We start from the raw sequence: 20283 nt of genomic DNA on the forward strand, positions 1-20283 counted from the left end.
GGCCAACACACCCAACATAACCAGTCCCCTGTGGTAGAATACTTCACTCAGGTCAGTGAGAGGAACAGGTCACCAAATGCCCCAGTTTTATGAGTGAGCAAAGTGAGGCCCCCCAGAGGGGCTTGAGAGTGTGGACCTTGAGAGCCAGCACAAGGCCTCAGGGTAGGCTGGCTAGTGGCAGGGACAAGACAAGATTCAGGGCTGGATCCTATGCATAGGAAGGGCCTCCCTGCCATGGACAGCCACTAGCCAGGAGACTCAGAGGGCTGCCCCCAAAGAAGCTGGGGGTGACAGAGGAGTCACAGGCCAGAGTCAACCCTGGCAGAGGACCACCTTGCCCTGTAGGGTTTTGAAAAGTTGGATACCTTTGACATCACTCCCAGTTCACTGTGGAGGGGAGGAAAATAAACCAGTTTACCCAGTAATCAGGATTCGTACCAGTGGCATACTACTTGGGGGTGGGGTGGGAGCAGCCCTCCCTGGGGACAAACAATAGCGGGGCGCATGACCCACTGAGAACTGAAAAGCAATCAAACTGACTAAAAGTCAGTATGTTTCTTATTATGAGCAGCAGCAACAATTCTAAACAATGTCAGTAACAAAATACAGCTGATGCTGAAGTTGAAGCTCCAATACTTTGGCCACCTGATGCAAAGGGCCAACTCATTGGAAAAGACCCTGATGCTGGTAAAGATTAAAGGCAGGAGGAGAAGGCAGTGGCAGAGGATGAGGTGGTTGGATGGCATCACAGACTCAATGGACATGAGTTTGAGAAAACTTCAGGAGATAGTGAAGGACAGGGAAGCCTGATGTGCTGCAGTCCATGAGGTCGCACAGAGTTGGACTTGACTTAGCAACTAAACAACAGAATCCCCCTCCCTCCAGTACACCACTGTTTCTAACTACACATTCACTCCCAAATTCTTGCCTATCAAATTCACATTATTTCTTAAATCATAAGACAATTTCATCCCCTTTGGAGAATTTATGGATCCTTCAAGGGCATCTTTTTTTTCTGAATGTCAACTTCCAGGCATCTTAAAAAGTATTAATCAGTTCCTGGGATTTTCCCAGTGGTCCAGTGGTTAAGAATTGGTCTTGCAATGCAGGGGACACGGGTTCGATCCCTGGTCAGGAAACTAAGATTCCACATACCACAGAGGGCCGCAACCATTAAAACCCGAGTGCTCTGGGGCCAGCAGGCAAGCTGCTACCAAGCACCTGCGCCACAACTAGCAAGTCCATGGGCCGCTACGAAAGATCCCACATGAGTAATGAAGACCCTAAGCACTGCAACTAAGATCTGATGTGAAGTGCAAGTCACTCGCATGTGACTTAGTAGTGTCCAACTCTTTGCAACCCCGTGGACTATACAATCCATGGTATTCTCCAGGCCAAATACTGGAGTGAGTAACCGTTCCCTTCTCCAGGGGATCTTCCCAACCCAGGGGTAAAACCCAGGTCTCCCGCATTGCAGGAAGATTCTGTACCAGCTGAGCCACAAGGGAAGCCGGATGCAGCCAAGTAATTAATAAATTTTTTTAAAAAATCAGTTCCTTCAAGGGTACTTGATTCATTCATTATTCATTACTCATTTCTTAAACAGCCATGGAATGCCTACCACTTGTTGGGTATTGGACCTGCCATGGAAAACAAGTCATGGCCCAGTGCTGGAGAACTTACAAGACTTGTAGGGAAGCTGATGGGCAAACAAGGAGTGAAAATGCAGAAATCAGAGGTAATAAGTACGAAAAGGGGTACATAATCAAGCTGGGGGGAGGATGGCACCAGGAAAGCCTTCCTGGAGGAAGGGGCATTCACTTTAACAACTGAGACGTGAGAAGGAGTTAGTTAGCCAGGCAAAGGAGTGTGGACCAGAAAAAGCATTATTTCCCCTGGAGAAAAGACACTCATGCAAAGGACCAGAGGGAGGGAGCATGGGGAAATGCTAAGAGCAAAACTCTGTGCAGCTGGAGTAGCATGGGAGTATGATGGTGGTAGAGAGGTGAGTGTGAGCCGGACTGTGAACTGCTTTCTACTTGTTCCTGAGAGTGATGGGAGCCACTGAAAGGCCATAAACAGGAAAGTGGCATGCTTAGTGTAGTGTATTAGAAAGTTGAGCATGACTAGAGCTCAGAAGGCATGAATTTGAGGTGGGAAGCAGAGAAACTGGTTAGGAGGCAGCTGCAGCAGTGAACTGAGCCACTGAGCAACCACACAGTAGTGAAGGCAGGGGATGGTGGTGGTTAGAACAAGGGAGTAGCATTAGGGACAGAAAAAGTGATCTGGCTTGTAAAAGACGGACTCTGAGGGTGTAGGAGCCTGACGGGTGGAATGACTTTCATGTTTCTGGTGGGGGTGGTGTGCCTCTCTGAGATGGGAACAAAAGAGGAGGCATAGGCTCAGTGTATCATCAAGTCTTATTTTCATGGTTCTGATAAGAGTTTCTCAAATTCACATTGCTTTTTTTCTTTTTTATTGGTGGGGGAGGGTTGTGCTAGGTCTTTGCTATGCTCAGTCTTTAACTGTGGCAAGCTGGGGCTAATCTCTATTTGCATTGTGTGGACTTCTTGTTGCAATGGCTTCTCTTGTTGTGGAGCACAGAATCTAGGGCATGAGGACTTCAGGAGTTGAGACATGTGGGCTTAGTTGCCCTGTAGCTTCACATGTCTTCTTAAAAGTGCCATCACACGTGTGAAGGTTTTTTGGTTTTGTTGATCAAGGCAACCCCCACCCCAAACACTCTTTTTGTGTAAGGAGGGATTACTCTGAAGAATTAAAGTGAAAATTAGTGATGTAGCAGGGAAGAACAAATCTGACTCCATATGGGATCTATTTATTTTACATTAAATAAAATGTAGTTTTATTACATTTTACTTTATTTTATTTACATTTTATTACATTTGTATTCTGAAAGAAACTAGCATCCAATCCCAGGCGAGGTGGTTCTTTGGGACACTAGTCCACCATCTTCTCTGTCTGCTGGCTTTCCAAATAAAGTTGCTACTTGTCTCCCGATTGATCGGCCTGTCCTCTGGCAAATAGTACAGTCTTGGAATCGGTAACAAATTCGGCAAAGTTGAACAGGAACCTTGCTGCTCTCGGCCAGCCAGCCTCAGTAGGGGAATTTTCAAGTAAGTCTCAACAGCTACTGCGATCACTTGCCCTGAGGGTTTTCCCTTCAGAATTCTCTGAAGCAGCTGTAACTGCCCCAGTGCTTGACTGTTGGAACAAGGAAGGGCTCCAGACAGTAGGGTAAATTACTCTGCTGTTTATAGCTAGAAAATTTATTCCTCTCTGTTTGGGGCTTTTTCCTCAGAAGTTAGCCAGCTTGTTTGTATTTGAGTGGAGTACTCTGTCGGAGAGAGGAAATAATTGCTTGACATTTACCATATTTGTGGACCAGTTCCTATTTTTCTTTCTGGGGCTTCCCAGGTGGTGCTAGTAGTAAAGAACCCACCTGCCAATGCAGGAGACATAAAAGACACGGTTCAATCCCTGAGTCGGGAAGATCCCCTGATGGAGGGCACGGCAACCCACTCCAGTATTCTTGCCTGGAGAATTCGATGAAAGAGAGGAGTCCAGCAGGCTATAGTCCATAGGGTTGCACAGAGTCAGACATGACTGAAGTGACTTAGCACGCACACTTTTTTTTGTTTCTTTAGATGCTAGCATTTGTGTGCACCATCTGTGTTTTGTCTTGCATTTCTATCTTTACAAGATGGGGAATGTTTCATCTATCCCTAAAGAAAGTCCTCTGGGGTGCATTGTGGATACGTGGTCTGATTTCAGCTATGAACCCAACCCATGACTAAGAGGAAGATGAATAATGCGTGGTCACAGTCCCTATTAGGAGCTCCGCGTTTATGTAGGATTATCTTGGGACCTTGCATAGCATGTACTGTCACCCTTGCTGTGTTAATTATGTTCTTTGCAGTCTCCCGTGTCATTGATCTGGATCCAACAGCTCTCTAAGGAGTCACATTGCATGGGGTTGGGTTGATAGGTAAAGCCACAAGTGCAAACTTGAGAGTTTATTTAGGGTTTTCTTTTGTCCTTTGGGTTTTTAATTTCAGTCTGTTTTGGTACTGTTTCTCCATTTATAGCCAAATCAGTTTAGTGATGTTGAAAACTTTCACGATATCAAATGGAGGAAAGGAACAGAAAAGAACAACAGCAAAAACAACCATCTGTGCTCTTGTCCAAAAGTGGGACATTCCCAGGGAGAAAAGAAAGGTTATACTTGGTTCCAAAAATCACCAAAACGCCCAGCCCAGAATTCAGCGTGGTTGGTTGATACCAAGGCAAAAAAGGCATTTTTTTAGTGGTTAGAGAGGATCAATCGTTTTACAATAAAACACGGGGGAATGGTGGCATTTGAATGGCTCTATACAATCCTGCAATTAGAACTATTCTGTGATTAAGAGAATTCCCTGGCTAGGGGCCCAGGTTTAAACCCTGGTCAGGGAACGAAGATCCCACAAACTGTGCAAAATGATACCTCCCCCACAAAAAACCATTCTATGATTAAAATTTAAAAAGGAATGAGATGAGAGTGAGAATTTGTTACTATCCTAGCCACTCCAGCCACTATGCCCGGATATCCACCCCTTCTACTGCCTCTGGTTCCCATACTCAATTCCCAGCACTGGGGCTTGGTAGATGACCAAACTCGCATTGTTTATTTGTGGTTTGCTTACCTCTTTGACGATCCGATGTAGAGGCATAGACAGAAGCAAACTGGACTGTTTTAATCTCCTCAAATAGCTCACTTTGATAATTCCCTGGCTGTCTAGTGGTTAGGACTCTGTGCTTTCACTGCCAAGGGCTTGTGTTCAATCCCTGATTGGGAAACAAAGATCCCGCAAGAGGCACGGTGTGGGAAAAAAAGAAGAAAAGTTTGTTTTGCCAGCATCATTTATTGACATCATTTTCCCTTTCCTGTTGATTTGTGTTATTTCCTTTATCAAATTTTAACTACCTCTGCTACTGCTAAGTCGCTTCAGTCATGTCCAACTCTGTGCAACTTCATAGACGGCAGCCCAACCAAGCTCCCCCATCCCTAGGATTCTCCAGGCAAGAACACTGGAGTGGGTTGCCATTTCCTTCTCCAATGCATGAAAGTGAAAAGTGAAAGTGAAGTCAGTCATGTCCGACTCTTGGCGACCCCATGGACTGCACCCCACCAGGCTCCTCTGCCCATGGGATTTTCCAGGCAAAAGTACTGGAGTAGGTTGCCATTGCCTTCTCCGTAGCTACCTCTAGCCCCAGGTAACTACTAATCTGTTTTCTTTCTCTATAGTTTTGCCTTTTCCAAAATGTCTTATAAATGGAATTAAATAATATATAGCCTTTCTCACTTGGCATAGTAATAGATTTATCCATGTCATTGTGCCTATTTATTGCTGAGTTAAATTTCATGGTATATTTATCCATTCCCTAATTGTTTCCCAGGTTTGGGAATAAAACCACAAGTTACAAATTTTGTGTGCACAGAAGTTTTCATTTCACCTGGGTAACAGTGAAGAGCAGGGTTGCTCGATCATGTGTTTCATCTATGTTTACACTAAAAAGAGCATTGCTGAAATATGTCAGGAGACTAATTTAACTTGGATAAGCCCTTGCCAGTTGCCCTGTTATGGATTAGAGTAGCTCCAAGAAGCAAACTTCAGTTAATCCCTCTTGAAATATTGTATGGTAGGCCATTCTGGAATGTCTACTCAGGCAGGGGAGTCTGTGAATGTCTTTTAAAGGACTTAGCAGTAGCCAACTATGTTAAGACATTAGGGACTATACTAACTTCTGCCCATGACTTTATTTCCTATAGGTTTGCCTGCCCACCTAAGGTGGTGCTACAACCCTTCCAACCCAGGAATAGTCTCCTCAAAACCTGGAGAAAACAAGGACCTGAACATCCTGGGGAAGGGCATGGCAACCCACTCCAATATTCTTGCCTGGAGCATCCCTTGGACAGAGGAACTTAGTGGGCTACAGTCCATGAAGTCACAAAGAGTTGGACACTACTGAAGTGCCTTAGCACAAACATCAGCTTGCTGCTAAGTGGACAGAATGATACGAGGCCCTGATGAACATTCACTCCTCTATTAAATTAGCTGGGATAAGACCAGGGATTCACCACACCCAAGTAAAACTCACTCCTCTAGAAACTGGATGGAGCAAAGAAAAATAGACTTGATTTTGTGATCATAAAAATTGCTATTTTGGCCAAGCCTCTTACCAAATAAGTAATGCTGACTTTTGCTCTTCTCTTTAGTTTCACTATACTGGTGATAGCCACTTTTTGAAAAGGACCAAAGAAAAAAATAGCCCCCCACTTTCTATAACATTTTGGCAGGATATAAAGCTAACATAAGGCAGAACATCCTGGAGTTTATGTGGATATTCGAGTGCTTATCTAAGTGTTGGGAACCACAAAAAGAAAAGCCATGTATGCCCAACTAGAGACTCAGGAATACTTCCAGTCCCAAGCTGATCAATTCCATTCCACAATCATCCCATCAGTGCCCCTGTTCAGCAGGAAATAGCCAGAGCAGTTGCCGCCCCTTTCCCACAAGAATGAGGAATGGACATTGACAATGGGGAAATGTGATGCTGCTGCTGCTAAGTCGCTTCAGTCATATCCGACCCCATAGATGGCAGCCCACCAGGCTCCCCCGTCCCTGGGATTCTCCAGGCAAGAATACTGGAGTGGGTTGCCATTTCCTTCTCCAATGCATGAAAGTGAAAAGTGAAAGTGAAGTCGCTCAGTCGTGTCCGACTCTTGGCAACCCCATGGACTGCAGCCCACCAGGCTCCTCCATCCATGGGATTTTCCAGGCAAGAGTACTGGAGTGGGGGGAAATGTAATAGGGAAGAACAAATCTGACTCCATATTGATTGACTCCATTACATTGAGAAATGATGCAAAAGAAACTCATTAATTCACACTTTATCAATCATTCTTTCATTCAGGGCTGATGCTGAGAGATAGACAAGAAGAAGAGCCTGGCCTCATAGAATTTATAATCTAGTGAATCAAAAAGTAATGTAAGGAAAAATAAAGAAGAGTTAAGGAAAAAGAAAAGTAATTTGGGACTTCCCTGGTGGTCCAGTGGCTAAGACTCTGTACTCCCAATACAAGGGGCCTGAGTTCAATCCGTAGTCAGGGAACTAGATCCCGCATGCCACAGCTAAAGAGCCTGCATGCTTCAATGAAGACGGAAGATCCTACACACTGCGGCCAAGACCTGGTACAACCAAATAAATAAATATTAAAAAATAATAAAAATCTAAGATTGTAAAATACACATTCACAGAAAACATTATTTTTGCCTTTCTGTTGTTGTTTTCTTTTACAAACATAGAACTTTTATTATAAAAGTAATAAATTCCATCATAAAAATAAATTCTCACAATTCAGAAACAACAAAATACCTATTGATTCTTTAATTGTTCTAAGTAATCTGTTGACATAATTGAAAACAATTCTGTGCACGTCTATTTGTAAAGCCTTTTTCACCTAATGCCATGATTATAGAATAATTATCAACTCTTCAGAACCATGATTTTAATAACAAAGAGGCAAACCATACTTTGTTTAATCTATTCTCTATCATTGGGCATTCAGTTTGTTTTCAGCTTTTTAAATTTTATATTTCATTTTTTTCATTGGTACATATATATTTGTATTTCAATGTTTCAATAGTAAAAATAACATTGCAGTGAAGATTTTTGGGCAAAGGCTTTGTCTACATCTTCAATTATTTTCCCAAAGATAAATTCCCAAAAATGAAATAACAGGGACAAATAATATGAAAAATATCCAAGTTTACTTTAACTCTTTGTATATTTACCTCTCAAAACCATCATTTTGTGTGTTTTTTGTTGTTGTTGTTGTTAATTTTGCTTTTATTTTGCTTTATTGGCCAGGTCACACAGCCTGCAGGATCTTAGTTCCCCGTGGTGGTTTAGTTGCTAAGTCGTGTCCAACTCTTTCAATCCCATGGACTGTAGCCTGTCAAGCTTCTCTGTCCATGGGATTTTCTAGGCAAGAGTACTGGAGTGGATTGCCATTTCCTTCTCCAGGGATCTTCCCGACCCAGGGATCAAATCCAGGCCTCCTGCACAGCAGGCAGATTCTTTACTGACTTAAGCTACCAGCGAAGCCCTTGCATTGTAACCACTGGACCACCAGGGAATTCCCTCAAAAACCACTAGTTTCTGATGTGAGGAGAGGATCTAATTTTTGCTTTCCAGAGATCAGAAGTGATCTTCTTGTGGTACCCCCCTCCCATCAATCCCTTGCTTCTTCAATCTCCTTTGGAGAGCAGAAAGATGAAATCAAGAGGTGGCATTACAAGCTGCGGTTTTCTTTGCCCTAATTACAACACTGTTATCCCTTGATCTGGGAGTAACTGACTTTCTCCGTGTCCTCACTTTCTGATGAGTAACAGGAAATGTGCTTCTCTGCTTGAACTTTGTCAGAAGCACTTGTGCCAAATCAGCTAAAAAGCTCCTGAAGTGCTCAAAAGTAAACAAAATTAAAAGGGACACCGAACATACAACAGGGAATGAACAAGTTCATGGATATGTACATACTTAGCACAGGGCCTATAGCTAAGTGCTCAATAAATAGTATTTATTCAGTCAACAGACATTCATTGCGTCCCTACCAGAAGCCAGTCATTGTACTGGACTTTGGGGACCTGGCAATGACCGAGACAAACACAGCTACCCCCCTCCCAGGGCGTCCTGTCTGGTGGGCAAGATATCTTATACACAAATGACTATACGAAGAAGTAGTTGATCACAAGTATTACATATCAAAGTACTGGGCTGCTATAGTGTATCATGGGGGTTAGGTAATAGTCTGAGGGATAGAACATCAAGGAATTTTAAAAAGGGAAATAGTCTAATTAGTTTTTATTTATTTATTTTGGACACTCCATGTGGCTTGTGAGATCTTAGCTCCCCAACCAGGGATTCAACTCAGGCGCATGGTAGTGAAGGCACCAAGTCCTAACCCCTGGACTGCCAGGGAATTCCCAATAGTCAATTTAATACATGGAAATTTTACGCCTAGGCTGAGTGGAAGGAACTGCCAGGTGGCACAGGTACAGGCAGAGAAGACTCATGGTTTCCTGGCACGGCCTCTACCTAGTACTCTGGGAATAAGCGCCTGGCCCCAGGGTCCAGACACAAAGTGAAATGAAACTCCCATGGCTAGAGCAGGGAGCAAAGGTAAGGAGCTTGGCAATTCCAGATTCAGAAGCCCAGAGGAGACCAGAGGCCGGAAAGGCAGGGGCAAAGGCTCAGAATGGGTGTATGATGAGAAGGTCTACACCAGAGTGGAAAGCCCATTTTGAGACTTAGATGAGGGGCGGGAGACAGGAGGATGGTGATGTTCATGATGGGGGCAGACAGAAATGGATAATGCCGGTGAACTAACAAGGGATGGGGAAAAGAGGTGACAGTCCTGAGGACTCAGAGGTGACAGGAACTGGGTCAAGTGACAGCATGGTTAAGAAAGCACAGTAGTAGTTGGGATGCAGGGATGTAAGGAGAGTGGCAAGTAAATGACAGGGTGGGAGATGAGTGATAACCATAAACGTGACCCAGGCATAACAGGAAGTGTGGGTGGTGATGTCTGTGCTGGTGGCAAACTACGATACCCACCCTGCCCCCTTCTCTGGACCTGTTTCAGCATCAGAACTCTTTCCTAGGTTGCAGGGCCCATGACTCAGTACCGACCCATCAGTCAGGCTCAGATAAGATCTCTGGGCGCAGCCACAGCTCCTGGGGCTGGCTGGGTGCCCTTCTTGGCTATGCCCAGACTCATCAAGTAACCTCTGTGTCATTGCTGCCTCCTCCTTCCTGGGTACACATCCAGCCCCGTATGAGACCCACCAAGAATCCCCAGCCTCCCTCTCCTTGGAGAATGCAACTTTTGCCACAACTGTCGTAGCCAAGGATTTGTTGCTTCCACCAGTTTCTTCCACAGCTGACTCTTCTAATACTTTGTCATAACCATTCCCTGGAAGGAGAGAGAAAAGAACATGGCCTGCAAGGGGAGGTCTGGATAATCCCATTCATTCATCCTGTAAATATTTCAATCAGTTCAGTTCAGTCGCTCAGTCGTGTCCGACTCTTTGCCGCCCCATGAATCACAGCACACCAGGCCTCCCTGTCCATCACCAACTCCCGGAGTTCACTCAGACTCGCGTCCATTGAGTCCGTGATGCCATCCAGCCATCTCATCCTCTGTCGTCCCCTTCTCCTCCTGCCCCCAATCCCTCCCAGCATCAGAGTCTTTTCCAGTGAGTCAACTCTTCGCATGAGGTGGCCAGAGTACTAGAGTTTCAGCTTCAGCATCATTCCCTCCAAAGAAATCCCAGGGCTGATCTCCTTCAGAATGGACTGGTTGGATCTCCTTGCAGTCCAAGGGACTCTCAAGAGTCTTCGCCAACACCACAGTTCAAAAGCATCAATTCTTCAGTGCTCAGCTTTCTTCACAGTCCAACTCTCATATCCATACAAGATCACTCGAAAAACCATAGTCTTGACTAGACAGACCTTGGTTGGCAAAGTAACAAAGTAAATCCCAAAGAAAGGCAATGCCAAAGAATGCTCAAACTACCGCACAATTGCACTCATCTCACACGATAGTAAAGTAATGCCCAAAATTCTCCAAGCCAGGCTTCAGCAATACGTGAACCGTGAACTTCCAGATGTTCAAGCTGGTTTTAGAAAAGGCAGAGGAACCAGAGATCAAATTGCCAACATCCGCTGGATCATCGAAAAAGCAAGAGAGTTCCAGAAAATCATCTATTTCTGCTTTATTGACTATGCCCAAGCTTTTGACTGTGTGGATCACAATAAACTGTGGAAAATTCTGAAAGAGATGGGAATACCAGACCACCTGACCTGCCTCTTGAGAAACCTATATGCAGGTCAGGAAGCAACAGTTAGAACTGGACATGGACCAACAGACTGGTTCCAAATAGGAAAAGGAGTACGTCAAGGCTGTATATTGTCACCCTGCAAATATTTAGGGAGCCCCTTGCGACAAATAAGGGGCTAGCTTTTACAACAAACCTGTGTTTCCTGTCTCCCCGATGCTGAGTCTCAAGGACAGACAAGTAAATGGCAGTCACAATGGAGAGAAAGCTCTGTTCCCTTTTAATGGAGGAGCATGTGTGCTAAGTCACTTCAGTGGTGTCTGACTCTGTGACCCCAAAGATTAGCCCGACAGGCTCCTCTGTCCATGGGATTCTCCAGGCAAGAATACTGGAGTGGGTTGCCAGTCCCTCCTCTAGGGGATTTTCCCAAACCAGGGATCGAACCTGCGTCTCTTATGTCTCCTGCGTTGACAGACTTGTTCTTTTACCACTAACTAGCGCCACCTGGGAACACCCTTAATGGAGGAGGGCAGACTACTTTTTAAAACCTGAGGAGGGTGAGTTCCAATTAAAGCAAAGTGCAGAATCTATGCTAGTGATTTTTTGCTCAGCTGAAGACCAAAAATGTTTAGAGTATAGTGAGCAATCTAGAGGGAGAATGTGAGGAGGGAAGGTAAGAAGGGAAAGAAACCCATGATGTGGCCAGAGGCTAGGCTGCCAAGTAGGATAAAGGGCCAGTGAGAAATCACCACTGGGGAGGAGCCAACGTGGTTTCCAAGAACAAGAATGTCTGATACCAAACTTGAATGTGTTTGTGCAAAGTAAACTCCCTCCAGCTCCCCAAGCCTCCAGCAGTGTTTTACTAACATAAAGACTTGCTACAAAAAGGGGATTTCTTTCTCTTTCTTTCTCCCCTTCCTTCCTTCCTCCCTTCTTTTTCCCTCCCTCACTTCCTTTTTGCCTTCCTTCCATCATCTAAGACTGTTAAGAACCTCAGAAGAGAATCACAGAATCCTAGAGCTAGAGAGGAAGTTAAGAACCAAATAATCTCATGCAACACCTTCTGTGGTCTTGAGGGGTAACTGAGGCAGGGTGGTGGTGGAACTTGCTTTGGGTCTCTGAGCAGCCTGATCCTCTTGACACCCAGGCCTCTCATCATGCTTCCCTTACTTTCCTGATCTGTTCACTGTGCATCTGAACTCCATCCAAGGCAGGGTCTGGCACCCACCTGGCTCCTCCTTGTCCCCTAACTTGGTGATGGATAGGCTTACAGAGACCACTAAGCAAGAGCCTTAGGAAGCTTCAGTTTCCCATATACACCATGGCCAGGCTCCTACCAGACCCCAGCTCCACCCACTTTCCAATCTCATCTGGCACTCTAAGCTCCAGTCACGACTGAACTCTTTCCAACTTTTCCAGGAAACTTGACCTCCTGCCTCCAGGGTTTTGCACAAGCTGTTACCTCTACCCAGAATACCCCATCTGGCTGATCCCTTCTCTCCTTCAGGTTTCAATAGAGAGGAATTGGGCGGTCTTTAAGGACAGGTGACTCAGGCCTTAGAAGGGCCCTGTATTTGATTTAATACTGCTGCTGTCTTGAAATTCTAAACAATTCTTTAATAAGGGGCCCTGCATTTTCCTTTTAGAATAGGCCCCACAAATTATGTATCCCGTCTTGTAGAAGTGTTTTGTTCTGGTATATGTGCATATGCTAAGTCACTTCAGTCATGTCCAAATCTTTGCAACCCTCTGCACTGTAGCCCACCAGGCTCCTCTGTCCATGGGATTCTCCTGGCAAGAATAGTGGAATGGGTTGCCATGCCTTCCTTCAGGGGATCTTCCTGAACCAGGGATTGAACTTGTGTCTCCTGCATTGGCAGGTAAGTTCTTTACCACTAGCGCCACCTGGGAAGCCCTTTGTTCTGGTAAAATGTCCCAATTCCCAATTTCATCTGGTCAGTTATATGTGTAGTCTCCTCCATTAATTAGTCTTTACATTCTATGAAGACAGGAACTATTTAGTAGTCCCTGGTTTCCCTTTTCCTAAGAGTCTTCGTTTCCATTTGGGAATCCATTTTGTTCAGATGGAGCCAACATCTCTCTTGAGGCCAGAGATGGAATATGTGAGTTAAACTGATCTAATCAGCTGAGTTATGCTTGTGACTCAGGGCTGGGTATGACAACAAGCAGGTCCAATCAGAGTGTGCCTCTGGATATTTGCTAGAACTGCCATGAAAAAGATGCTCCCTCTAGCCTGCTCCTGCCAGGTATTTTGGAACCATAGGAGAACCCAGGCTCAGGATGAGGCTGACACCATGGAAAGAGGAGAGGAAAAGCAGAGTGAATGTGAGCGCTGGATCAAGCCTCACTTGAAGTTTCCCTCTGATTTTTCAGAGCCAGTGAATCACCACAGTTGCTCAAACCAGATCGAATTAGATTTCCCCTTTTGTGCATCCAGAGACTTCCTATCTGATCTTGCATATGTATCTTATTCATTATGGTAATCCTGGTACCTACCACAACCTGGCAAGAAAAAAAATCCTCAATAGATATTTGATGAAGTAATATGCAAACAAATAAATAAATTAAATGTAAGCCCTCTGGCAGAAAAACCAGAGGTACTACATTACACATGAGACCTTTCTAGGAGCTTTTCTGCAGAGTTTCTGTATATCTCCTTGACCTTCTATGTCTTAAACGACCTCAGCAGGTCCCCCTGTTTCCTGGTTAGAGCCCAAATCCCTGGGACAGGCCAGAATTTACTCACTTCCTATTCATTCCCAGGTGGTTTATTGATGGTTTCTCCGCGGTCAGGTATCCCTGGGCTTAGAATTTATCCCCTGAGGCTGGGACCTAGGTCTGTATTGGCACCATCTGACCCAGTAGCTTCATGCAAGTCACCTGCGTTTGTTTATTCATTTATTTTCTTACTTAAACAATAAATATTTATTTCTCACAGTTCTGAAAGCTGGGAAATACAAAACTTTTAAAAATATTTATTTACATCGGGTCTCTGTTGTGGCACATGCGATCTTCTTTGGGTCGGGCAGGATCTTCCCTTGAGGCGCACAGACTCTCTAGTTGTGGCATGCAGGCTCCCTAGTTGTGGCCCAGAGGCTCTGGAGCTCATAGACTCAGTAGTTGCTGCACGTGTGCTTAGTTTCTCCGAGGCATGTGGGATCTTAACTCCCCGATCAGGGATCGAACCACATCCCCTACATGGCAAGGCAGATTCTTAACCGCTGGACCACCAGGGAAGTCCCCCGCAAAATACAAATGCTTTTAAAAAATTATTCTCCATAATGATTTATCATAGGATATTGAATATAGTTCCCTGTGTGATGCAGTAGGACTTTTTAAATCATCATATATATATAATAGATTGCATCTGCCAACCCCAAACTCCCACTCCATCCCTTCCTCTCCCCCATCCCCCTGGGAAACCGCAAGTGCAAATCTGTTCTTTGTGTCTGCAGCCACCTGCATCTGAGACTCAACCTCTGGCTCTGCAGGATGGCAGTGAGAATGTGGAGCCACTGAGTTCAGACGGTAAGATGGCCCTGACTCTCTGGTTGCCCAAGATTCTAAACTTCTGTGACACAGACAGGCAGCTCTACCAGCTGGAAATGGGGAGTTTTAGTCTGTCCTGCTGTTCTCTCTTTCAGCAAGTATTTGTCAGGAGTTACTGGGTGCCCCGCCCAGCCACTGAGACTCTCATTCACTTGCTCTAAAGCTCCTGCTTCCTAACCCCTTGCCCTGAAAGTCTGGGTTGTGACCTCAACACCTAAAGGCTCCCCCAAGCCCACACCCTGACCTCTGTGATGTCCACCTCTTTCCCCCTTATCTCTACACTCAGCACCACCCACATCAGACTCTTTGCACACTGTGTAGCTTCCGGCAACCTGCAAGCAGGAGTGTATTCAAGCTGGGTAAATGTGTATTCAAGTGTGAGTGAGTGTGTTGATGTGTGCTTAAGCACGCATGGCTGAAAGTGTATGTGTGTGTGAGGTCATGGAGTGAAGGTGTGTGTCAGAGCTTGCATGTGGATGTGCTGGGTGCACGGGAGTGTATCTAGGCGTGTCTGAGCACCTGAGTGTGGATGAGTCACTGTCAAAGAGTATGAGAGTGCATGTACTATGAGTATAGGTGGATTGAATGTGAAGTGAATGTGCCTCAATGTGTTAGTCAGTGAGCGAGTGAGCATGTAAATGTGCTTGTGTGAATATGCACACACACACCCCACCCCTCTGGAATTCCCTGCCAGTCCACTGCCTTTGTGGCACGCTGAGTTTTCACTACTGAGAGCGCAGGTTCAATCCTCGGTCAGGGAACTAAGAAAAATGAACATGTCCCTCCAGTCTGTCACCAACTATGACAGACACACCCTCTTGTGTATGTGGTCACACTCGCATATCTTAGGGCCGAAGGTAGCTCAAGCTATCAACCTTTAGTCCAATCAAGGGGAGACTTTGTCCACAGGCCGGAGTCAATTTCCCTTCTCCATCCTTGATGTGGAACTGCGGATCCCCCTGCTAAAGGCTACCTTTCCTGGGAAAGAGCTTCCTCAGATGGAAACCGCAGCCTGCCTCCCTGCTTAAACCAGTCCCCACCCCACTTCTCCACCTTCATCCGCTTCTGTCCAGGCCCTGGCAGTGACCCTGAGCAGAGAGGCAAAGGATGAGGGTGGTAGGCAGGACATTCCTGGTACCTCCTTGGGTATGGGAGGGCATCTCCATGGAGATGAGTGGTGGACAATGTCCAGATGATTATCAGGATTCCCAGAGTCCTCCCTCCCCTTGCCCAGTCAGGCTTGCTTTACTCTGAGCGCAGTGAGGAAGACTGCCAAAATAAGCCTGTCACTCCCCGCAGGAGCATCCAGAAAAAAGGCAGGGGCTTCCCTGGTGACTCAGATGGTGAAGAATCTGCTTGCAATGCGGGAGACCTGGGTTCAATCCCTGGGTTGGGAAGATCCCCTGGAGAAGGGAATGGCAACCCACTCCAGTATTCTTGCCTGAAAAAAATCCCATGGACAGAGAAGCCTGGTGGGCTACAATCCATGAGGTCGCAAAGAGTAGGATACGACTAGGCAACTAAGCACAGCACAGCACAGAGGTTAGTGGATCAAAAAGGCTTCCCAGAGCAAGGATCAGAGAAGCTGGTCGAGATGATTGCATCCGGTTTAAGCCTTCATCCCCAGAGACCTCTGGAGACAGAGATGAGTGACACACACCCCTTCTCTACATCACATTGTGTCTGACCTGAAGGTGTGACCAGGGGTCCAGGCAGGTGTCAGGTTTGCCAGTTTTCAGTCCCTTCATAAGCTCACCTCACTGGCAAACTCAAGCTGATCCATAGACATCAGTGACCCTCAGGCCTCCTCTCCTTTGGCCACATGCAGAGTTGGCAGGGGGCACACAGACCCTTTTCTTCCTCCCAAAGCTGCTGGAACTCCCAATGTGTTGGTGAGAGCTGGAGAAGACCCCCCAGTGTCATGATAATTGTCCTGGGACCTGAAGCAGAAAGGCAGTGAACCCTGAGGAAGGGCTTCCTGGTTAGCAAAGAGACCAGATTTGGAAATATGCAGACTAGGCTTTTTGCTTCTGTTTTCAACCTCCCTGGAATTAACTCTCTCCTTCTAAACCCCTAATGCATCACCACAACCATTCTCAACCTCTACTGGATCCCCAGAGTTCCACAAAATGTGGGGTGTCTACTTTGCCTTTTTTCAGGAGCCTGAGCTTTCTGGAGAAGAGTCAGGATGGCAAAGGGTCTCTGGTTTCATCTCCCCTGGCCCCAGTCTTCCTAGGGAAAGTTGGCTCCACTTGAATTGGAGGGACTGAGGCTAAACAACCAGGCTAACCAAGGCCCCATGGAAGCACCAAGCAGCCTAGAGCTGGAGGAGATAGACTTGGACAGTCAGGCATCTCTCTCCAAGTCTGGCTTCACACTTTCCCTTCCCACAGTGCACTGGAGCTCGCAAGGAAGGAGGCATGACAGTTGTTATTATTATTCAATCACCAAATCGTGTCCAACTTTCTGGGATCCCATGGACTGCAGCATGCCGGGTTTCCCTGACCCTCACCATCCCCTGCTGTTTGCCCAAGTTCATGTCCTTTGAGTCGGTGAAGCCATCCAGCCATCTCATCCTCTGTCATCCCCTTTTCCTCCTGTCCTCAATCTTTCCCAGCAACAGGGCCTTTTCCAATGAGTCAGCTCTTCCCATCAGGTAGTCAAAGTATTGGAGCTTGAGCTTCAGCATCAGTCCTTCCCATGAGTATTCAGGGTTGATTTCCCTTAAGACTGATTGGTTTGATCTCTTTGCTGTCCAAGGGACTCTCAAGAGTCTTCTCCAGCATCACAGTGAGAAAGCATCGATTCTTTGGCACTCTGCCTTCCTTATTGTCCAACTCTCACATCCATACATGACTACTGGAAAAACCATAGGTTTGACTCTATGGAGTTTTGTCAGCAAAGTAATGTCTTTGCTTTTTAATACACTGTCTAGGTTTGTCATAGTTTTCCTGCCAAGAAGCATGACAGTAATACTATTATTACTATTCTATATTCTACAGCACTTACTGCTACCCTGGCACTATTCCATACATGTGTTAACTCACTCAGTCCTCACCTTGTGCAACTTAATAAGGTATGTCTATTACTATCCCCACTTTACAGATGAAGAAACTAAAGAACAGAGATGTGGAATCTGTCAGGAAACCAGCAGAAATGGTATATCCAGGAGGGCTTCACTGAAGAGAACTGGTGAAGGGATTACAGAGGTGGGGCAGGGGCAGGGGGTGGCCTGGGCACTAGGAGTAGGCAGCCACTCCCCCTCAGTCAGAGGAGACAGGAGGCGAAAGCAGGGTTACTGGATGCAGTGAAAGCTTTCCTCCCCTGGAAAAGGCAGGAATACATTTCTCCCTCACCCTCACCACACACTGCCTGCTGATTTCCTCATCATGCCCCCCACTGACCAAACCCACCTGAACACCAGAGGGCAAGAGGGCCCAGGGGACACCGCCCACACACATTAGCCTCCTAGGGGCACAGAGCAGGTGGAGATGGGATCTGGAGGAAATGAAGGCCACATGCCCAAGGGCCCAGGTCTGGGAAGGGCTGGTTTGTGAAACTCAGGTGATCTGGACTGGGAGTCCTGCTCCCTGAGATGCTGCAAAATGCTGCCTGGGAAAGCGGTTGAGGGGAGCCAGGTTGGGGGCAATAAGCCGAGTTCTAGTCCAGCTTTGCTGCGCTGCTCTGTGACCCTGAAAGAGACTCCCGGCCTCAGTTTCCCCTTTATGCAAGGTGGGTGCCACTCTGGGACAGCCACAGTGCCTAGACTGGGTGGAGTCTCTGTCTCTGCTGCCATCCTTCTTCTTCAAATAAGCCTGGCACCAAAGGCTGAGGCCCCAGGCAAGGAGACACTGAGTGCCTGAGGAGGCCGCCCCAGCTGCTGGGCCACAGCACCCACTCCTCTGCCTGCTTAGGACTCAGATGTTCCACTCAGTGTTCCAAGGTGAGCCGTCTGAGAGCCCCAGTATCTTTTATTTAAAAAAAGATTTTTTTTTTTAGTTTAGTCTTTATTTTTAATTGAAGTATAGTTGATGCACAATATTTTATGTTGCATGGAGGAGGAAATGACCGTCCACTCCAGTATTCTTGCCTGGGAAATCCCATGGACCGAGGAACCTGGCGGGCTACAGTCCATGGAGTCGCAAAGAGTCAAACATGACTGAGGAGTGACTAACACTAACACTTTCACACTCAGGATGGATTTTCTAGCTCCAAGTCACCCTTTGAAGAACTGCCTCATTTTGTACTGCTTTAAAGGCTATTGTTTAAGAAAAAAATATTATGCTACAGGTACATAGAAAAAATTTTTCACAATTTTTTTGCCATGTTATTTATTTTCTTTTAATTGATGGATAATTGCTTTACAGAATTTTATGGTTTTCTGTCATACATCAACAAGAATCAGCCACAGCTTCACCCATGTCCCCTCCCTTCCATCTCCCTCCCCATCCCACCCTTCTAAGATTGTCACAGAGCCCCTGTTTGAGTTCCCTGAGTAAAAATAATTCACAATTTTAAAAAAGATTTATTGGCTTATTTTTGGTCGTGTTGGGTCTTTGTTGCTTTGCAGGCTTTCTCTAGCTGTGGTGAGCAGTCTTCTCATTTCAGTGGCTTCTCCGATTGTGAAGCATGAGCTCTGGACGCACAGGCTTCAGTCATTGCAGTACATGGGCTCAGTAGTTGTGGCTCACAGGCTCAGTTGCTCCTCAGCTTACAGGATCTTCCCAGAGCAGGGATCAAATGCATCTCCCAGGCACTGGCAGACAGACTCTCAACCACTGGACCACCAGGGAAGACTCAATTCCCAATTTGTAAAGGCTATACTCCATTTATAGTTATTATAAAATATTGTATATATTCCCTGTGTTTTGTGTATGTGTATGTGTGTGGGGGGGTGGTACTTTTTTTTTGCTTGTTTTTGGCCACACTGTGTGTCATGTGGGATCTTAGTCCCCCAACTAGGAATTGAACCTGTGCCCCCTGCAATGGAAGCACAGAATCTTAATCACTGAACTGCCAGTGGAGTCCGTGTTTTATTGTACATGTCCTTATAGCTTATTTTATACATAATAGTTTGTACCTTTTAATCCCCTGCCTCTACATTACCCTTCCCCCATTTCCTCTCGCCTCTGGTAAACACATTTGTTCTCTGTATCTGTGAGTCTGTTTCTTTTCTGTTATATTCACTAGTTTGTTACAGTTTTTAGATTTCACGTATAAGTGATATACAGTATTTTTCTCTGTCTGACATTTCACTTAGCACAGTACCCTTCAAATTCATCAAAGAGTGGTCTGCTTATTTTCCTCTAGGAGTTTTATGGTCTCTGGTCTTACATTTAGGTCTTTAATCCATTTTTGGTTTATTTTTGTATATAGTGTTGGAGAATGTTCTAATTTCATTTGTTCACTTGTAGCTCTCCAGCTTTCCCAGCACCATTTATTGAAGAGACTGTCTTTTCTCCATTGTATATTCTTGTCTCCCTTGTCATAGATTAATTGACAAAAAGTGCATGAGTTTATTTCTGGGCTCTCTATTCTATTCCATTGATGTATGTGTCTGTTTTTGTACCATTACCATACTGTTTTGATTACTGTAGCTTTGTAGTTTAGTCTGAAGTCAGGAGAGGCATGATTCCTCCAGATTTGCTCTTCTTTCTTAAGATTATTTTTAGCTATTCAGGGTCTTTTGTGTTCCCATGCAAATTTTAAGATTGTTTGCTAAAGATTATTTATTCTGTGAAAAATATCATTGGCATTTTATAGGGATTTCATTGATCTGTAGATTACCTTAGGTAGTACTGCCATTGTAACAATA

The sequence above is a fragment of the Capra hircus genome, chromosome 8 (genome assembly GCF_001704415.2).
Source record: "Capra hircus breed San Clemente chromosome 8, ASM170441v1, whole genome shotgun sequence".
NCBI classification, from domain to species: domain Eukaryota; kingdom Metazoa; phylum Chordata; class Mammalia; order Artiodactyla; family Bovidae; genus Capra; species Capra hircus.